The sequence below is a fragment of the Coturnix japonica genome, chromosome 1, assembly GCF_001577835.2.
Source record: "Coturnix japonica isolate 7356 chromosome 1, Coturnix japonica 2.1, whole genome shotgun sequence".
Classification (NCBI taxonomy): Eukaryota; Metazoa; Chordata; class Aves; order Galliformes; family Phasianidae; genus Coturnix; species Coturnix japonica.
In genome coordinates this window covers 88866687-88889257 of record NC_029516.1, presented here as the reverse complement: position 1 = coordinate 88889257, position 22571 = coordinate 88866687, and the positions used below count along the sequence as shown (strand labels likewise).

The window sequence follows — 22571 nt, the reverse complement described above, 5'->3', positions numbered from 1 at the left end:
CAGCTACATTTCAAACAACATTTCAAATCTGGACTCACCATGAAAATGCAACAGTTGCCTGCAGTTAGTGTGCTATTTTCTGCCCTGCTCCAGTGCACTTTTTGCCTAGTTGTCCAACTCTTGGGAGCTCAGAGCTGCCACACAGAGGCCCCTTCCGTGATCTGGCTTATTTGCCTGTCAATTTGAGTCTCGGCTTCTGTATGATGCAGCTGTGCACTTTGCTGAAGGTCTAATATCATTTCCATAAGCTTTCTCCCTGCCCAGAGCAAGCAGTTTATTATCCCTGCTCAATAACTACTCAAATCACTTTTCTGGTACTCAGAGGGATAAAGCTTTAAGTTGTTAAGGAGTTCTTACTAAGTAGTGGGTGGAGAACATAAGCTCGGTACAAGGAAACTCTGCGCATAATCAGAAACGGAGAAACTTCCTCCCTTTCCCCCAACCCCTCCTCTCGACAGGCGAAGCTGCCAGTGCCTTCTTTACAGAAATTTAGGAATGTAAAGGGAGGACTCAAAGGGGCCCAGTCAGACAAGCCTTTCTCAATCAATTAGCTTGCAGCCATTACTTGTGACCCTAGGTCACACAACATAAGTGTGTGGGGTGTGCCTTTAGGGGTACACTAAAGCTACTTATTAAAACTTACATAACCAAAAGCATTCAAAATCAAATAAACTTTGAAAGTTGTAAAACATTTTCCATGTATCACAATTTTGCAGGAAGAAGAGCTTTGAGTAATGAAATGTTACTTTGCTTTTCCAATAACGAGTCACTCGATGGAGGAAACTCACATTTTTGTACTTTTTTTTTTTTTAAAAAAAAAAAAAAAGACTGAAATGTGAGAAACAGAAACAACCTTTAAAGCAGTGTTTGCCTTGCAGTTATGAAAAGCTAAAAAATATTGGCGAAAGTGATAGCTGATGAAGTACATGATTGTGTTTCCTAAAATAAGACTATTGTCTGTAACTGCAAGGGGACAGAAGTTTGTAGGATAGTTTAATTCATGCAGTTCAGCATGTGCATTTTATTTCTCTCCAAGAAATGAGTTGCAAGCATTGGATTCTACTCTTTGTTTTAGTACTCCAACATAGCAAATCAAACAATAGATAATTAAAAAATAATAATAATAAATAAAAAATAAACAAGATCTGACATATTTAAATACTGCACTAAGTTATCCCGCATTGAACACAGGGAAAGAAGTGTGTAACTTAGCACGACTGCCACATGACAAGCATACACCCCTTGGTGCGAGGAAAAACTTCAAAAAGACCCTCAGCTTCATATCCTGCCAACCCAATGACATGGAGATGATGCCTTGGAAAAACCCATGAGGGAGTCCTGATTTCAAAAGCAGATCTATGACAACCCCTTTCTGGGCCAAACAAGATCAATGCACTGCAGGGGTGATGCACTTTAATCTCAAGGTGCATCGCAAAGCATCTTTAAGTAGTGCCACAGATCAAGGCTCACACAGAGCTGGAAAAAACAATTCACACCAAACTTCTCTCTGTGCTTAAGGTAACAACAACAGCTGCACAAAAGCTAGGAGAGGACACAGGGAAACACAAAATAAAAGAGGGAAGTAATGGTAATGTACTGAAATTCACTGAGGATATTGTAGACAACCTGTACCCTTCATGTCTCTTCTCCATTAAAACTTCAGTCGAACTCTCTGAACAGGCGGCATGGCTTGTGTTAGTTCAGACATTCATTCCAGAGATCAGATTGCAGGATCAGGGCCACTGAGTAAGTGCCCTGGGGTAAGGATTTTGCTTCTGTCTTGCACATAAGACAGCATTTAATAAATTAGGTCACCTTTAAATCCCTGGAAAGCTCTGGCAGTAAAAATAATAATCATGGAAATTTATATTTTGAATGGAAAACTAGGCTCAGAATTAAAACACTAGACAGGGATTTATGATATTCGGGTTCTGTTCCCTTTTGTGTCTCAAACTGTTCTATTGACTTGGGACACATTATTTCACTAGTTTGCATTTAAACCAAATGCCACTTGCTGTACAGATGGAAGGCTTTTGCCTCCTCAAACATTATTTATTAAAAAGTGATGATAAAATGCAATATAGAGACCTTTACAATAATAGTTCACCATACATGCTCTACACAGTGAAATTAAAGCCGTATTGAAAATAAGATGTTTACTGTCCAGGACAAAGTAACTGAAAACAAGAAAGCTATCCACTTCACATCCCCTAACATCTCTAAACCCACAATCCATTGTGGGTTTCAACAAACACAGCCTTCAGGAGACAATACAAATCCATGCAAATGAATAATGGTATAGACTTCGTTCTCTCTCCTTTAGCCACCTATACATTACATTCCTGAAAAAGCTAAGGTTGAGCCCTTAAACACTAAGAGGTTAAAGTCCTTAACAGAAGAAAAAGATGGTAAGGAAGGCTGTCTAGAGTGTTGTTCTCAGCAAGTGTTAAGAAACTGAGAACTCTTGCCATGTTTGCCCAAACCTAGTGATCCTCCATGCTCTCTATAAGTTAAGGAATTACCTTTAATTTGAGGTTTCCCTTTAGTGTACAACTTGTAAAGCAAGATAGACCTCAAGCACTCTATTTGCTTATATGTTGCAGATTCACACACCTTTCTTTGGGAAAAGTTGATATGGAAAATTTACAACACAAATAAAGACATTTAAAGGATGTTTTTAATGTAACTTAAAACAATGCCTCCACACTGGAAATAATAATAGAATAATGGCTCCTCCTGGCACAGCTGAGTCCCTGGCTAAGGGCTCTTCCTTTTCCTGATTGCTGGCTGTAAAATTACCCCTCTATTGGCTCCACTCCATTGCTGCCACATTACAGCCAAGCAAAGGCAACATTAGTCATTTCAAACTAATCATGAACGAATAACAATTCAAAGTTAGAAGGAGGACAGTTTTTAAATCCATCATGCTATCCAGAAATACATAAAATTCCTTTAGAATTCTCAGGACACACTTTATGAGCAAGACTCTCTTTAATTAATGAAAACAAACACCACCTTAGTGCTTCCATTTTTACAGTCTACTACAGGATCAGTTCAGACGAGACAATTTCAAGGACAAATAATGTAACCTTTGGCCTATTTTTCCACTTTCTGCCTTTTGTCCTCAAAAGTCATTAAGTTTGGAGACCTACCTTACTTAGACACCATTAACATTTTCTTGTAGATGTTACATTTTCTTTTATTCTAACCAGTAAACACTCACCCAGGGCACACACATATTCTTCCTTGCACCAGGATATTTTCAACACTTACTAACTCAAAGAGAGCAAGGAGGTGAAATGAAAGTGCACTATTTAAACCTTTTCTTTGTGAATGTAGATCATCAGGCCTGGAGTACAACCAAGTTCAACCATGCCACATTGGGGGATCCTTTGAGAACGGAACAAATTTTGTGTTATTTGGGGCGTTGTTTTTCTGCACAATAACTAATGAATATAAAAGGCAATAGTGTGTAACATTAATTTTCAAAACAAGTTTTACTCCTCTACTACATGTGTTTTTAAGTGAAACTATATTCATTTTAGTTAGAAAGATAAAAAAGCTATGTCACCTACAGCAGAGCGCATGAAGATTACAATGTTGGTAGTGGTACTCAGTGAGATATTTATAGCTTAAGTCTAAACACTTTACCTGAAAAGCAATAGCTTCTTTAATGAAATGAAACAACTAATTCTTGGGGAAAACAACAATAACAACAACAACAACAACAACAAACAGGGGAAAAAAAAAAAAGCCTGGAAATACTCTACAGTACTCAGTACTTTGAAACAGATCTTCCACTCTTTAAATCTCTCCCCCCTGCCTTCCCCCACCCCCTTTTCCTTTCAGGAAACAAAACTCAAGAAGAGAAAGAGAGAGAGAGTCAAAAGGTTACAAGCCGGCTTGTAAGCGCAAAGAACGTGAGAGGCCCATTCTTTCCCTTAACACCTGACATCCCAGGGTACATTTTCTTCCGTTCCGAGTCTGGAGGATTAGACATGCAGCTCCTATAGATAATGCAGGCTGTGCATCTCATTCGCCATGCACTGCTACTTGAAGTTCTCCTCCTACCTCTGCCTTTGTAAATTGTTCTCCTTCCTGCTGCACAATTACAAACTTAATGTAAATTTGTATTCTATCTTTAGACCCCGCTCAGATACCCTGTCTGAGGTCTAGATAGAAGTTCGTACTCAGAACTCTAGAGTTTGAAAATGTGACAGAAAATCAGTGAAATTATTAAAACAAGAGAGTCTATACAAATCCTAAAAAGTGTTAGACTTGTTAAAAATAATCCTCAGTGAAAACTTTCATGACAGCACTGTAACATTCCAGCTACCATTCCAACACACAGATTTTCATGATTTTCACAACTTGGTAAAGTCATATCCAAGGCACATTTATCACAACTGTAAAACAATGAAAGAGATAGAGAAAAAAACTAAATTACCCAAGTTTTACCTACATTTTCCCTGATACCAAGACCCTTGTGCAGTGAAGATCTGCTTGCTCGGCTGATGCTGAAGGAACAAGGAAACAATTACCTCTAATTAGGTGTAAACCTCAACACAGAATAGAAAAGGACTGAGAACAAAGTTAATTCTAAACATCAGAAGTCTTCAGTCAAAAGGACAAAACAGAAACAAGTTTAATTAAGGTATTAAAGGTAGAGCTCATAATGATCAACATCCAGCTAGCCTAGTCAAAACAAAAACTAGGATTATAAAGTGTTACAATATGATTAATCAGACTATGTATTATTCATAGACATTGTGATATATTTTAAAGATAGTTTCCTTTCAAGAAAAGATGTTTATTCCAAGGTGAAGTTGAGTAAAAGCTTAAAAATTAATTAACAGAAGTATGGAAGCAGAGCAGAAAAGTTGAACTGTTCATTGTGTAGGCTGCTTTGTGGATCTGGTGGCACAGTAGCTCTTTGATACTGCTCAGCAGTTGCAACAGAACATCATCAGTCTCTGCTTACCGTCATTCCTCACCTACCCCAACCCAAATACCAGACTTCTTGTGTTTTCTTTTATATCTACTAAACATCCAAACGTGTTATAGGATGCTTTTATTTATTTATTTATTTTTCCTAAATAAGATGAATAATATATTACAAAAGGAATTTGAGAAGGGAAAATAAAGACTAGAGATGCAAATCAAAATTCTGACAACTGATAATGAAATCCGCAGAAACACACTGAGAGAAACTGGATTTCCAGAACTCGAATGTATGAAAAACTCAATGAGAAGATCCCAAAGAAGGCTTAAGGGAAGACAACAGAGAGCTCAAAAGCCTTCCTAGATTTTATAACTACCAGGATGACTTTCCTCAAGAAATTCATTCTTAGAACTTACTTAGGCGCTTGTGGTGACAAACTGCCTTAAGTTGGCATGATTTTCATCCAAGAAATAAAAATAAGTGGATTTGACTTTATCCTTTGTTATCTTATTCACAGGCTGAAAGTTTGTCTTCTTACTTATATTTCTATTACTTGGGTCTTAGAAATATATGGGTTTATAAAAAGACTGAGATTAAAGAGAATGGAATTACTAGGACATGTATATTCATCTTTGTTGTTCAGGTTTGAGGTACTCTTGTCATTTGATCATATAAAAGAGACCAGGTACCTACACCTACAACATTTTATTTTAGCACAACCATTTAACAGGACAAAAATACAACAAAACTCCTGGAGAGACAGATACCTGAATGAATCTCAGCATCTCTATGAATGCTGGAACAAGGTGGGTATAGGTCTGAGATAGCTCAGAAAAATTGTCTCTGTGATTGAATATGCAGGGCTGAGAACAGAATAAAAAGAGAATATCTAGCATTATTTGATGTGAACAGATTGCATCCTGCATACTCGCACACAGCTCATTAATCCATTTATGTCTACAACCCCTGCTCTATGTTGATGAGGACAAGCCATAAACCTCTTCTTGAAAGAGCCTTAACCTCCTAAAAATGTTACAGAACTCCTTTAATTTAAACTCATAACAGGCATGAGAAAACACAGGTGGGTAAAATCTTTTTCTGCCAGTGCCCACACTAGCAGTTAACACCTGCATTCAGAATAAAAGCTTGGAAAATTGTTACCTACTGCACATCTAGGCACACTTCCCTGACAAAACATTACATGAGAAAAAAGCTTGGTCACATTTGCTCCTAATCATTTACTATAAAAGCTAATGTTATTTCTTTGTGAACTTTTTTTTTTTCTTGATGTCCTGAAAAACATGACCTTGCTGAAGCTCCTCAGTTAAAAATGAGTTCTCAGTGGAAAAATATCCCTACAGTATATTCTCTCTCTTACCAGGGAATGCTCCAGCAGTCAACTTCAATTTGCCTTAAAGACAAAAAGGCATCTCTCCAGGGATAAAAATCAATTCCCAAACTGTCAGCAGCAACATACAAAGTTTAGAAATGTGCTTAATTCAGCACAAACAAATGCTTGTAAATTGTCAGGCCAATATGTGAGAAGTGACTCTTCCATTAAATAAAATCATGAGCAAAACGAGGGGGGAAAAAAGAAAGGGAACAAAAATACCATAAGCAGATTTATTTTTTCTGATATTTATCAAGCATAGTAGTGAAGAAAAAAATAATGAGTCCACTGTTCATTAACAGATTACTGATTATGCTTAATATTATTTTCTTTGCTATTAATTTTTTTAAAAGATGTTCTTTACTGTTGTATTCAAATGCAGGCAAAGGCATAATTCTATATCATTAGGTAATGAGCAGCAAAGAGTTTGGGGCTCTGTCAGTTTGGATTTGCAATTTGAGGTGACTGACAAAATGACCAGAAAATAAGTTCTCCAGTTTGGAGACATTGTCATAAACTGCAGCAACTGCATAAATAAGTCAAGCCATTCCTGGCTATGGATGCGCAGCAGGCATCCCCTTTTCTACATTTTCCCTCAGACCTGAGCAGGACTAGAAATGACAGCTGGAAGTTCTTGTCTTCTCTCCTGCTCACTGTGGCCCCTGCATGAACTGCCAACATCCTTTGGCCTTCCAAAGATGTGTTTGCTGCCCACCTGCAGTGGCAGAACATCTTGAAAAAAGCCTCTGCATCCACCATGAAACAAAGGCAGTCCTGGGATCTGGCTGGGAGAGCATGTGGGCAGGTTGAGCAGCATCTTGCTCCCATCTGCAGGCATTCCTTCTCTTCTGGAGAAAGGGAAGGGTCTGCTTGGTGGGCTTAGTCCAGGCCTATAGAGCAACCTTGGATACAACACCCACTGATCGAAACTGACAGAACAAAGATAGATGATACTAATGCAGTGAGTAGTATGCCGGTTTAAGAATTGCAAGAGTGATTCCTCTCCCTCCCTGCAAGATACTGGGAACTTGGATAGGTATCACATTTATGGAAAGAAAACTCTAATAAATAAGACCTTGAGGATGTGTGCTTTCAAGATGGAAAGGCCTTAAAACATGCTCAAGATTTGAGCACGACTCTGTTCTAGATCTCCTTAGTCATCGAGGCAACCCAGTTTCTAATTTGTAAAATCTCTGTCCAGAGCTTAAGTTGTTTTCCACATGGGCTTCATCGTGACGTAGGTTGCATGGTAACTAGTAAAAGTTTTCAGTTTTGTTATCACAAGGGTGTATACTTCAGAAAGTCCTAAAACAAGAACATGCTATTCAGAGTGAAAAAGTGGATGTTTTGAAAAACACTAGGCTGTATTTTACATAAAATAAAAGCAAACCTTCAAACCAAAAGCAACCAAATAAAAAACAAAAATAGCCCCTTTCCAGAAAACATTTAAAACAGACTCACTGAGTTTCAGTAAAGTTTTTCAGAGTGATGCAAGAAAATGGATACTTCATCCAATAAAGTGGCAACTAAAGAACCATCAAAGCAAAACCAGTAAGAACCAGAACACAAAACAGTATAATCCAACTAATACAGAAAACATAGAAAATTAAACCAAGAAATATTTGTATAGAACATTATGTTCCATGTTGGTGATCCACCACAAGAAGGACATATCCAAGTGTCATTAATGTGCTTTTATGTTATTTTCTCTACAGTACTATGAGAACAGAAACACCATGAATTATGATACACTGGGGAAAGAAAGAAAAAAGTATATTCAATAAGGAATAACTGTAAGGCAAAAGGTTGCCATTTCCTTCTGCTGTTAACTTTCAGAGACAAAAATGCAGTCAGATTTCCACACACTGACACAACTTATCATGTAATTTTGCATACAAGGCTTCTTGTGTCAGAAAAAGAATGGCTATTGCTACTCTCTGAATTGCTTCATTATAAAGCTTTCTGAGGATATTACCAAGGATTGGAAAGGCAGGAGAAAAAAAGCTTGTACTGATTTATCTTGAAATTCAGGTCTAGACTATTTGCAACTGATACTTCAGAATGGCCAGAAGTTTTTTCATCACTACTTTACCAAATAAATTTTCTGATACACAAGATCAAAGGTAAAGATTAGCTCAGGAATTCAGCCATCATTTACTTTGGCAGTGTGCGTATGTTAGTAGATTCTTTTGGCCCTCCCCAGGATTAACATGAGTTTCCTGAGATGGCATGAGGCTCATACAAAAATCTGAAAGTACAAAGCTGTGCAGCTTAGCTTAGTCATACAGGAAAGTGAACTAGAACAGACAAACTATCCTGCATTCAACAAAAAGACTGAAAAATGTTACAGAATTTAGAGATCTCTCTCATTAGACAGTTCCCTCAGTACACTGTTGAGTTACCATTTTAACTGTCTGTAATACCAAAAATCTTTCTCCGAAACAAACATATAATTTCTTGCTGAAACATAATTGAATTACTAATTATGAGTATAAATATTTTTCATTGAATACAAAACCATTAGTGTTTCCTATCAGAACACTAACCTTTCTTTTTTTTTTTAAAGAGCAGTTACTTTCGCTTTGTTCCCTTTCCTGAAGGTACCACTGTTGTTACTTACTCCCAGAGTATATATATGTTGTTATTTTTGCTGTATTCCGAAGATGACTATAGCGCAAGACCAGGTCAGAAAGCCAAATAAATGGGTACAAGTCAGGACCAAATAAGCAGGGATCTCAGGTATAAACCTCATGTTACATCCAGCTCTTGAAGGCAATGATACATTTTGTTAAAGGTGAGCTGGGCAGTTGACAGTGCTTGTTGCTGTCTGTGTAGGCGTTCCAACATTGTTGCATTTCCAATATTTTATTTGCCAACAGAAGCTCCCTAGTTTTCCAGGCATGAAGGCTGCTGTCTCTTGCAGAGTCAGGAGCTGCAGCCTTAGGCACCAGGCTGCCGCTGCTAAGCAAGCAGATCACAGCTTGCAGGAGTGCTGCTGCAAAGCAGCTGGGGCCTGCAGCTGGCCCAGTGGCAGCCTCGGAGGAACCTACTGGCTTTTCTTTTTTAGTAGCCTGGGAGCTGAATTACCCTGAAACAACCAAATCCTGCCAGTGACCTTAATAGCTGGACTGGCAGCCACATCTCCACTGTCAACAATCTATTTACAGCTTCGAAGCCATATTCTGGCAACTCCTTGGTTAAGATATATAGGTTAAGAAAAATGAAAGCCCATGCTCTTTCGCAATACCACATTGTTATCTCACCCTTCACACTATGTGGTCTGCTCATCAAGTGTGTTGAGCCCCGCAGCAGTGCAGAGGGCAATGGAGACCATGACCCTAAATCCTTGCCCTAAAGGACGATGAAAAAAACAGTCTGGAGATTTCCTAAGGGAAATCCTTGCCTGGACTTTATAAGAGGCAACTGGAAGGCTGTTGTGCTTTCCCTGTCCACTGCGTGAGAGCCAGACAGTGTCTGAGCGATTACTGTTTGATTTGGGTTAAGAGTCAGACACCACCTGGGGCAATGTCCAGACTGCAGCGAGGTGTATTATTTCCGGAAACATAAATGAATAGGTGGGAATTTGCAAATTGTAACATTTTATACATGTAGCACACCACTGTGTTTCACTGCAAAATACCAAAACTGAAACATTATTCAGGGTGATTTCTGCACTGGGCAATTCCAATACTGAGAGCAGAGCCCATCTGCAAAATCGCAGTCTTCTCACAGCAGCTGACATTCCCCTGCTCAAGGGTTCAAATGCTGCCTTCCCTTCTGTACTGTTCCAATAGGAATCTGTAAAGATAAACAAACACCAAATCCTCCAGTGGCAGAACATAGAAGCAGAGAACAAGAACTGCCAAGTGAATGGAAGAGGGTGCTAAGCTCAGAACTCCTTCATCTTGGTTGTGGCTGTGAGCCTTTTGTTACTCAATTTAGAGGGGGGAAAAAAACTGCGCCTGATCATCAGTAATTCCATTATTGCAAAGCTATAAAGAAAATGAATAAATAAATAAATAAATAAATAAGGATGCTCTTGTTTGTGGAAACATTCATGCTCCATGCAGGACCTTCATTTCATCTTTATCAAATACGGACCATACATAGGCTCTCAAGATCTGCCTTCTGGAAACACCGCATATTTTGTGAAACACACTAACCTCCACCAAAGGGTCTTTTTTTCTCCTTAGCATCACAATCAGTCTTTTCTCATTTCTGCTCATTATTTGTCAATACGTTGAAGGGCATATAGGGGTAAAGAAAATGTGCTCGACTTCTTTTTCAGACAGTACATTTTATCACCTTTCACTGCCTGGCTTAAAACATTACATGGGTATTCCTTTCTTAGTGTCACTTCACTTACCCTGTTCATGCTGAATGGGCTGACAGCTTGTAGTTCATGACATTATTTCTATCCTGCCTGAATGACAGTAACCTTGCAAGCAGAAAAAGAAAACCAAAACCAAAACCAAATAAACTTAAATGCATGACCTTGGGGATGACAATGGCCAATAATAAACTTTCTGAAATGATTCTGATCTGGGAACAATTCCATGTGTACAGGGACCGCATATAACTATGCTTTTATCAAGAACAGGACTTCATAAGCCTACCCACAAAACACTGTATTTTTAATATTTAGCCAAAACTAATTTCTAGCCTTACTGAGCCCGACAGGTGGAAAAGTTTGCAGCACAAAGGTGCTCAGGTATGCTGGACACAGATGTGAAAAAGCTTTTGCTTAGGACAATACACACCCTCTCCTTTTTCCAGTGCAGTCCTGACTGATGGCTATTTGTACCATTAAGTGCCTCAGAGTATCAGGTTATTACCTTGCAAATGTTCTCTTTATTGTTTTTGTCTGAAGGAAAGATGAAATGATTGCAGAGTTTGAAGAAGCCCTAAGGAGGTCCCACAGGGCACAGCTCCCTCACTACAGACCAAGCCTGGCAGAGCACAATGCACAGCTGAACTCCACATACAGCATTACACATGTGTCCGAAACTCTAACCCACGGGGACCATCTTTAAGGCTGAGAGAGCACTTCAGCCTCCACTCCCAGTCAGACCTCTGGCTCTCTGCTGAGGCTGTGGATCAGGGTACCAATTAGTGCCAGCTGATTGCTCTGCTGATGTGCTCACCTCTCTGGGAACCGGTCTGCAGCCAGCAATGCATTTCATCTAGGTCAGTGGATGCTGACAACTTTGCAAGGGATTGACGAAGGCCCAATTTGGATTAGCAGTTTAGCTGGAAGGTCCTGTATCCCACTGCCCTCCATCCGTTCTCACATATGTAATTTTAATATAGCAACTTCTAGACTACAAATTCTACAAATTGACTACATTTAGAAAACTCCATCACCAAGAACATTTCTGAAGTCTCCTATCCAGTGTTATTGGGAAATTAAACTGTGTTTTGCCCCCTTAACCTTTTGCTATGAAGACCACATTTAAAGGATTTCATTAGGGCCAGAGGCTGTAGCATACATTTCTGTTGCTAAGTGAAATGAGACATGGAATAATCTGGCTTAATTGGGGTTCCAACAGAATACTGGTTTTAGAATAAGGGAGTGAACAAAGAAATAGCTATTTAAGAAGGGCCCTCCTCAGTTCAACATTCTAATGGAAAATTTGTATTTTGTTTGTATTTAGGCCATAGAGTACTTCTAACGTGGTTAAAAATTTGCTGCTGCTAGAGCCAAAATGCACATTCCTTAGTGTATGCATATATGTATATATTCTTTAAGCTGCAACTGTCAATTTCACTAGCTAAACTTCTGCCAAATGCTTTCTAAAGGTCCTCCAAAGTTTATTCCAGTGCCACTCACTACTACTGGGACAACCACCCTGTGGTGGTTTCTTCTTACATTCCTAAAACTGCTAGATAACAAATATGGGCTGAAGACTCAGTGTGCAGTCTGGAGACTTCAGGGAGAAAATGGTATCATGTATCATGAACCACTTTCCTCAGTTTCACACTGATTTATTGCAAGAACTTCACTGCATTAGCCAATTTGCATGAGATACAATTTTTACCATTACGTTAAATGAGAACAACCACAATTTACCTGCAATCACGTGGTGCAAGGCGAGATCACAACTGCATCTTTGGCAAGGGAACTTATAGTTGTTTGCAGTTGCTAAAATTGTATGATTATCAGACCAAATTAAGGCTGACATTATGTATGATAAGATGAAGCTCTTACAAACTTTCTATGCATCCAATTCAGCTCACACATCTGCACTCTGGAGACACATAAACACCGAGCAAAAATAGCAGGATATCTGCTCAGTATTGTCAGTCACTGAAGGTGCTCCATTTCCTTGACTCCACTAATCTTTGGCAGATGATTGCAATGCAGTAGCTCAAAGGAGACAGGAAACAGAAGACTGAGACACCTCATCAGGGTTCCACCAAGTTTCAAAGGCACTGGCAGCAAGAAACATGATAAAATAAAAAGCCAGAACAACAAGTGCAATGCCCAGGGCTAAATTTATAAGATATATTGTATGAAGGATCATAAGGCAGGCAATCTCCTGGTGAACATCTGTACAGTAAAGCTTTAACCTGAAGGATTAATTTGGGTAGACTAGTCCCAAACTCAGTTTTCTCTTGCATAGGTCACATACAGAAGGGTGTGGCAAAACACAAGCGACAGTTGCATTCTTTTTGTTCCCAGTCCCAAGACCAGTATTGAGAAGGGGTTTCAGACAATTCAAAGGGACATTCGAAAATGGCAACATGATCTTTGCTGCATTCCTGTGCATTTTGGCATGGCAACATTGCTTGGAGTTCTGAACTTCTCAAGCAGAGCTGACTCTGCTCAATGTGGCACTGATTATGACCACTCTGCTGTTGACTCATGTTGCCATTTTACACCTACTTAGATCAGGTTCAAATGCCTGCTGTAAAGGATTTCTATATTATTCCTGTTTTTTTGGAAGACTGAGATGAGGGGAGGTGTTTCAATGACTTTTGTATGGAGAAGACACTGCAATTGTCGCAATGAACTACAAGATGAGTCTTTACTTTGCATGGATGGGAGCACACATGCGCTTGGGTATTTGTACATCACAGGGAAGACTGCATAATACTGTATTAAAAAGGACCCTCTTGCTACCAGATTCCATTCCATATGTAATCCAGAATCATATCTATTAAGATATAAACTAAATCCAGCCAACTATACCTTCTGCTAAGTAGGAGGGAAGAGGCTACTTATAGAATATCATTCATTTTACGAGGAAGTTGGACCATTTCCTATTAAAGACAGCAATACTGTTTTTAACATAAAGAATGAACAGTAATTAAAACTGCCTATTTATGGATGTGGCAGATAAATCCTGAAAGTCCTTAAGTCAAGCTTGATTATCCCCTTAAAATCTGAGTTAGAGCCCAACAGAAGTGATGAGCTTGAGACAGCTTTATTTAGTGTGGAACTATGACCTTTTGTAGGTCACTAGGTCAGAGAATATCAGTCACCAGGGCTACCTTTTCTGATGGCTTTAATCTTTGAAACCTCCCAGTGCAACTGTGTGACCCATCATTAGCAAAACATATGAAAAATGGCCAAAGTGCATATCTGATTGCATGTCACATCATAAATTACCAATACGACTATTTTGAATGACAAGATGTCACTGAAATAAAGCAAGAGAAAAAAAATATATATATATATATATGTGGAAAGTATTCCCACCATCCCAACTGTACATAAGCAGACATGACCATGATGAACTGATGCTCCTGATCTCCAGGCAGGAGCAGTCACTCACCCCACCAGACCAACCACCCTGCTGTGCTGGGAAGCAATCTATCAGAGTACGCATTTTGATCTGCTGAGCAGCTGAGACCACAGATTCTGACTCCAGTCTCCACTGCCAGAAGGACAGGCTTACTATGTGCCCAGCCCAACTGCTGACAGCACCCAGTCATTCACTCTTCCTGCTGAAATCAACTTGACTGAGCTCCCCAAGCAGCCCCTTTCTAAAAGCACCAACACTTGCATACCTTACAGACTGGGAGGTGTCAGATAGCAGTGACCATCCGTATCTGAATGCACAGAAAAGCAGGAGAGTTCGAGCAGGAAGGCCAGAGGACATCCCAAATGAGGAACGCAAGCTCCAAATTCACAGTGAACTACTGAGACAAAGAGTACATCTCAATGCTGTTATAAAAATGCGCTGCCCACAGCATCCACAAATAGCATGGGTTTCCCTGCAGGGAGCAGAAGGGCTGGGCACAGCCTGAAAATGCCTCAGTTCCCCCATGGTACAAGTGGGATTCTGTGATACTCTCCTGCCTCACTGCCTCTTACAACACACCTTCCTGACCAAACTCCAGTTTCATCTACTCTTTTACAAAAGGTTTCACTTGATTAGTGTTAAGGTTGTTCAAATACCTTTACTCATAAAAGCAGGTATATTCAAAAAGACATTTTAAAGAGACATTAATCCTCAAGTCAAGACACTGAAGTCAAACTAAACATAAAAGAACAGAAAAACACACTGTAACTTGCTCAATAGTATTAAAAATGCTAAGATGGCAGAATGACACAGAAGTAATAAGGCCTGAAGAAGTAATAAGAGCACTCTGACCTCCGCTGCTTTGAAAGTGATGGAAATTTTTCTAAATTAAGAATTCTGTTCTATGCAACCTCCCCCCCCCCCCCCTTTTTTTCTCACTGTGATAAGAAATTTTAAAAGCCTCCAGCAATTTTTCTAATTCCATGCCAAAGTTCAAGAAACTAATCTATCATTTGTTGAAAAATTACCTAAAATAATGACAATACTTTAATAACCTCCAGAGCTGCCATCTTTCTTTCACTCCTCTTGGGAAGGTTTGTCAATGCATAGTGGTGAAGCAGGAGCGAGACATCTTTGTAAATACTACAATCTCAGCAGTGAAAGGAGCTAAGGTTCTTAAATCATTCAAGAATTTAAATCAAGTTTCTTGAGCACTTGGCCTCAATATTTCATTTACTTCCTTGTTCTGTGGTAGGATAAGAGGAAATGGTTTCAAACTAAAACAAGGAATGTTTAGACATAATAATTCTTTTTACAGTAGAGTAGAGATGGTGGATGTCCCATTCCTGGAGACATCCAAGGTCAAGACAGATGGGGCTCAAAACAACCTGATCTGGCTGAGGATATTCCTGTTCGTTGCAGGGAGATGGACTAGATGGTCTTTAAGAGTCTCTTCCAATTCAAATAACTCTATGATACTATTTGGATTGAAGGCACATGCCAGTTTGTATCCTTTGCAGCTGTAATGCAGATATTTAAATTAGCGTCTCTGATGTTGTGTTTCTTTTACACTCTTATTTCAGTCATACTATGGAGAAAACAGAACCGTTTGTTTTGGTTTGTTCTGATGGTGACACCAAGCTAAGTGGTACAGTTGATATGACAGCAGAAAGGGACACCATCCAGAGAGTCCTGGACAAGTTTGAAAAGCAAGCTCACATGAACCTACTGAGATTCAACAAGGTCAAGTACAAGATGCTGAAACTGAGTCAGAGCAGACATGAGTACAGACTGGGACAATAATTTGAGAGCAGGCCTTTGGAAAAAGGCCTGGGGATTCTGTTGGATGAAAAGCTGGACATGATCTTGCAGCCTAGATGACCAACTGTATCCCGGGCTGCATCAAAAGAGGGTGACCATCAGGGAGAGGAAGGGGATCATCCCCCTATATCATGAGCTCCCATCTGAAGCGCTGTGTCCAAGCCTGGGGCCCCCAGCATGAGAAAGATATGGAACTGTTGGAGTGGGTCCAGAGTCCAGAGCAGGTCCATGAAGACGATCCAGGGGCTGGAGCATCTCTCCTATGAAGGAAGGTTGTGGTTGCCCCATCCCTGGATTCAAGGCCAGGTTGCACAGGGTTCTGGGCAGTCTGATCTGGTGGGTGGCAGCCCTGCCCACAGCAGGTTATTGGAACTAGGTAATCTTTAAAGCCACTTCCAATCAAAGTCATTCTGTGATTCTACGATTAAATGTAAGAAAGAAAACAAGTTGAAGAGGAAAGAAGGCAGCTCACTTTACTGTCTAAACTGAAGAAGCTTCCTTTGCTTATCACACTGACATGTACCATCTGCAAATCTTTCAGTGTCTCTTTTCAAATGCTTAGAGCGCAATTTACATAACTAAAATTTTGCATAAAACAGAATTTGCATAGATAAGTAAAAGGGCCAATGTGGATAAGCTACGCACATGGCATTGCTGTTTATTTACTGTTGTGTCTAATGCTTGTGGAAGGACACAGCTTGTTCCCCCTTTGGGCTTTGCACATTGTGAGCTTCCTGTGCACCAAGAAGCAAAGTCACAACAGCATATTCCATAAAATTGTTTCACTTACATGCAGAGAAATGCAGAAGTAGGAGACAGAAATATAGGAGCCTCATTCTTCTTCATAGGAAAGAGAGTTTGTGTTCAGAATAGTTACCATGGAGGGCATATGAGCCGCCCCCCCGAAAGAAAACATGTATTTATACACAAGTTATTCAATTCTCCAACAGCAAAGTTTATTGTTCCTTGTGGCAGAAAACAGATTTTGCTTTTAGATGATTTACTCAAGAAGCAAAATGAGAGGGGAGAAATCAGAATTAAAGCATATTTTTTAATTGTATCTGAAACTACACCACTTTCCCTATTAAGAATTTCCTGATTAAGAAGTGCTATCACCAACTGTACTCTGAGTTGCTCGCTTTGTATTTTCTCTGCACACACAGTACCATTAAGCAGTATCAGTCAGGTTACAGAAAGAAGTACATCTGTATTAAGAAATTGCAGAATTAGAGTGCAATCTAGACTCAGACTAAATGCATATCTCAGTTTGATTAACAAATGGCTTATAAGCTTTTTATTACATAGCACTAATAGTGATTTATTTAATGCAAAAGATAGGTAATGCTCATTTGAAGATGATCCCTGCAGTGTTTTCAGTTGTTTCATTGCTCACTTTGTGATCCTAGGCAGTAAGCTTTATTTCTTATCTGTGGTTCAAAATCTGCTTTGAAGACAGATGCATTTACTTTGTCCAGGCATTTCTTTAGTGCTCATCATTAGTAGATATGAGTGATTCAGACATATTATTTTCACTGCAGCCTTGAAGAAGCGTGCATCTGTCTTCTACAGATGACAAAAGATGTACACTGAGATTACAGTCAGAGAGATAGAGGTACACAAAATCTAAGACATCTAGCACATGAGCTGGCATAATAGATAGCACTGTTCATTATTCTGTAGACTCAAAACACAACTCTCTTGTGACTCCAGGAGTAGATGTGGGTGTTCAACACTTCTGATTAATCAGAGGATAGGATCTCACTGTCAGCACACAGAAGCTGGGGAATACACACACGATATGAAAAATCGACTGTCTTTACTGAACATCGTTGGCAAAGATGAGACTACAGTCCAATTTTTCAGAGTTTTATCCAACTTCCCAGCTATACACTTCCTTTCCTGTAGCCCATGATTTATCTACTGCACAACATCCAACTGTAAGAAATGAAGAGACTCTCACTGCTCAAACTTACGCATCTCTAAATTGTCTGGATAAGGCAGAAATCCCATAGGAGGTGAGGGCTTAGGGGGGAAAGGAGGAGGCAGAACATGACTACAAAAGGTAAAGATTGCGTTCTGATGCAAGAGAAGAAATGAGCTATTGTAAACAACCTCAAATCTGCCATTTCACAACGTCTGAACATCTCACTTCACTACCTTAAAAACATTCTTTTTATATTACACCTTGATGCCACCGCCACTTGAAATCCTCTGCTCTCTGTGCAGATACTTCATGTTACAGAGCAATTTGGGAAGAGCAATAAAAGATGAGAAGGATATTTCTGCATATGATAGGATATTTCTGCATATGATTTTAAACTTTATATTTTGTTTTATACTTAAGGATTTGTTTTTGTTTTTGTTTTTTTTTTAAGTTGAATACAGAACTAATTTCATGTAGGTGCCTTTATAGAAAAATCATAGATGCTGAGTGGTCCCTTTCTTAATTAAATATGTCTTTTCCATTGTATCTGTTTAAGAACTGAATTCTCAGCTGAGCTTTGGGTCCGTTCCTAAAGACTAGACGAATAATGAAAACTAGTCGGAGCACTGAATAACCACGGTGTGACGTATCACAGCTCTGCCATTGTAAGAACCCGACAGCCCCGGTCCGGCAGCAGCGCCCAGCTCCGGGAACCGTGACCGGATCAGCCGGAACGCTGCTCCGACGCCGGGCCAGGAGCATCCCCTAGCGGCCAGCGCTGCGGGAAGCCCTGCGCCCAGAATGCAGAACCTTCTGGAAGGATAAGGGGAACCCAGCCCAGGGGAGAGTCTGAGGGGAGGGGTGTTTTTCCCGGTCTGAGTCGTGCTTTGGGATCAGAAGCAAAGGGAGGCTATTCTCCTCTGCATCCCAGCAGCATAAAGACTTCTTTCTGCCTTGCTCTGCAGCAACCAGTTGAGCAGCACTCCAGCAGGCAAGAAAGCAACAAATAGCCTACATTTTCCAAAGAAAATAACTATAATAAAAAAAAACCAAGACTACAAGACCTGTAAGAACAATGATGATACGTGCCAAGAGGTAGAGGTGGCAACTGTCTATGAAGCCATATCAAGTGTGTAACATGCACATTAATTATCTGCAGCTATTTCACTTCAGCAGCTGCGCTGGATTCTAATCAGCACACAGTACAAAATGGGCCAAACAGGAGAGAAAGAAAATGAGCAATCACATGTGCTTGCCATTTCCCCAGCCGACAAAACAATCTCACTGTAGTTACATATATATGTTATATGTTATAACTACCCATTAAAACTTCCCCTGTTTAACTGTTTGGAACTTCAGAGATTTTGGCACAAATGTGGACTGAGGTTTGGCTCTCAATACTGTTATTACAATCTAGGATTAAAGCTTTCTTGCCTTAAAGCCTACAGTGGGTAGATGCTGGCTGAAAACATAAGTTAGCTTGGTAGGTTATAAAGCACACAGCAAGGCCAAGTAATTAGAGCGTGGAGCGCAAGTCCCTAACCTCCTACAGACAAGGAGAGCTGCAACCAGGATCACAAATGGCCATCTCAAGTGCTGCAGGATGAGGTACCTGACAAAGAATGCGCTGGCATTTGGTAGCTGGCTCTTGTGAGGCACCCTGCTCTTTCTTCTCTTCCCTTGAATGGCTGCTTTTTCTCAGGCAGCATTTGCCTTGCAAACACATTGAAACCCAGCACATTCACCAGAACTACTCTTAATATTGTAACACATTCCATCCATACCAAGGTTAGGGAAGCAGGTAGCATGTTTTGACAAGTCTGACAGCAGTATGGACAAGTGCAGACAAAATATTTGTAAAAACGACTATTTTTCACTTGCGACAAAGCTTAAAATTAGTCATGCCCTAATGGGTAAATAAATTCAAGTTCAAAATATTACCTACCTTAGGTTTTTGCAGACAGTCATCTTAGTGAAACTTTGCCACGTGTTAGAACAGTATTAGTCCTCTCATGAAGGTAAGTATGACTCAGTGTTTTTCCATTTTTGCTTGCATTCATCTAGACACTGTGAAGAACCATGCCAGAAGCAGCAACTAAGCTGCTATGTGGTCTCTGAGAGCAGGTTAGCCATGACCCAGACACTATGAGCAGTGCCTATGTGGCCTGCTTGCCAGCAATCTCAACACAACTCTGCCTGCCCTGATGTGCCCATCACCCAAGAGAAGTAGACAAAGAAATTTGTCTGTTCCTAATGTTCACGAGATGAACAAGACTCACACCTTGTGCTCACACCAGAGAAGGATGTGTTCTGCACAGCTGTAGATTAAGCAAATAAAATAACAAGCAGGAAAACAACAAAAGGGCTTCTACTAGTGACAGCTATCTTTCAGTTACTTAAGCTATGCTCCTTCCAAGGAATTCTGGTGAGTGATTTTTAAACAAAAGGCAGAGACTGTATGCATCACTGATGTATTCCTACAAACTATCTTATACACTTTAAGGTTACTCACATGGCATCTAACACCTTGAGTGCAGAGGAAACCAAGAGACCCTTCTGGTAAAGAGGCAGTGTAGTGGAAGACCAAATATGCTTTTTTAAAATCAGTCCGAGGCATGGAACAGATACTTGAAAATGGTGTACTTGTCAGTCCTCTCTTCTTCTGACGCTGTTATAAAAGTGTTAGAGCAGTTGGAATGAACCTTTCATATCCGATGTCAGTTAAGATCTGATTAATAATAAAATACTGGCAACTTAGCCTGGACAAGACAAGAAGGTGACTCAAAACTCCTCTGTTGCCATCTGTGACAAAAAACTATAAGCTAATTCTGGGGACTTCTGAAAGTCAAATTCAGTTACCAAAGTGCAGTGTTTGATTCAGCAAAGAAACACAGCCAAAAAGACATACAGATGTCCTTCAAGAAGTCAGTGTACAAACAGGAAAACATTTTCCTACATTATTGTGGTTTACTGGTCTAACACCTACAGAAATCTGGAATCTATTACTAAGCGTGCAGCTACAATAACTGTACTGAGATGACTTCTCAAGTGCTGCCAAATGATTATAACTAGTTTTATCTGGAATACAAAGTGAATGCAGAAGTACTAAAATCTAATAAGTTTGTAATTCTTACTGAGGAAACAAAAATGTGTTTTCTTCTGTTTTGATTTTTAGAATATTTACATAAATCATACAAATGCCATTATAAATATGTATTTAAGCCATAAAAGTTGCAAATAATAAGAAAGAATAATAACAAAATATGCTCATAGCTTTTGCAAAATTACACAGAACTGATGTGAAAGCTCTTGATTTCATTTAAAGGTTTGTGATGCAAGAAAAGCAAGATTGGGAAAACAAAGCAAGCTTACATTGGTCAAAAAGAACACTTACTGAGGACAGAAGTGTCTTAATTTCCACAAGACAAGAAGGGAAAACCACAGTCATTCTATTTGTGCAATTGATGTGGTACTGAAAATGGCTGCTTAAAAATGAAGGAAGTTTGCCAATATCATGGTTTTATGATTTTGGGCTATCAGTATTCCACATCATAAACATTGTGTAGTGCACTGGGAGTTAAATAGTTCATGCTCCAGTTCCAGGTACCTGTCCCAGAAGAGACGAACTACATTCCCCAGAGGACTTGGCATTCAGAGAGGAGATAAAGCCCTTGGCAAGATCATGAGACCAGGCTCTCCTCCCTTCTGCTCGTCCCAACTACATGTCTTTCCTCAGCATTACAGTACGACATTTGGCTTTTGGACACTTGCTCTCATTATATTTGATTTAGTACCTCCAATTCTCATTATATCATATTATGTTGTATTATAATGTGTTATCTTGCATTATGATATTTCATTTAGTAAATTAGTTTGTTTCTCCACAAATTGTTGGTGCTGTTATTTTGGGGGCCCCATCTACCCTTTTTCCCTTATCCCCTTTTCCAGAGGCACAGATCTGTGGGTCCCTCCACCCTGCTAGTCACAGAACCAGGCCAAATCAGCCCTTAAACCATTGACAGCCAGACAGTCTTGGCAAGAAGTAAGTAAGTTCTGTAACATTTCATTTGTGTTAGCAGTAAGGTAGTATCTATAGGGAACATGACTGGATAGCATCTTGGACTTGTTTATAAAATACATCTAATATATATGTGCACATACATTATTCTCCTAGGTCCATATTTGTTGTTAGTGACTAATTAAGCAATATATGAGGCTGAATATACACAGACTAAGTCAAAAGTCTTGGATATGCTGGAGCAGATGACAGCAAACTCATCTTTGTAAGTGAAATTCTTTGTCTCCAAAGAATATTTGTGGAAATTCTGACAGCAATATCAAATATTAGAGATACCTGATACCCATGCAGAACCTCAAGTATGTATTTTAACTCTTTGCATGAGATTAGTACAGAAATTCTTCCATCAACATACAAATTAATCCTGAGAATTTCTGGCCGGTTAATAGAAACCTCCAGAAACAACAATTTTCCTGAATGTGCGGGCAGGTTCTTTCTCCTCAGGGAGCTGAGTGCAAATCAACACTGTTTGCCATCTCATGTTGGCTACTTTGTCTTCCAGCATATTCTTGGGATAAAGTAGAACCATTAACAACTAGTTAAAAAGAGGAGAAACTGAGAGTGAGAAATTAACATTTGGTTTTGATGAACAGTCATGTGAAGATCAATGCCAGGCGCTCTTTTACTCAAAATAACTTTTTGTTAGATGAAATAAAGAATATTGACAA

The 22571-nt window shown here is 39.5% G+C and overlaps 1 long non-coding RNA gene across 23 annotated transcripts in view; it reads right to left on the bottom strand.

Annotated features, from left to right (window-relative positions):
• The window catches only part of LOC107322457, a 396746-nt gene that overhangs the window by 312713 nt on the left and 61462 nt on the right, over positions 1–22571 (bottom strand). For 10 of the 23 annotated variants that reach the window (XR_004309371.1, XR_004309370.1, XR_004309381.1 and 7 more), the window contains exon 1: positions 39–559. The exons of 2 other annotated variants lie outside the window; for them this stretch is intronic. This is a non-coding gene — a long non-coding RNA (uncharacterized LOC107322457). Of the gene's footprint in view, positions 1–38; positions 561–22571 lie in introns of those variants that run through there. 11 more of the 23 variants (XR_004309355.1, XR_004309349.1, XR_004309345.1 and 8 more) reach the window with 9 other exon arrangements.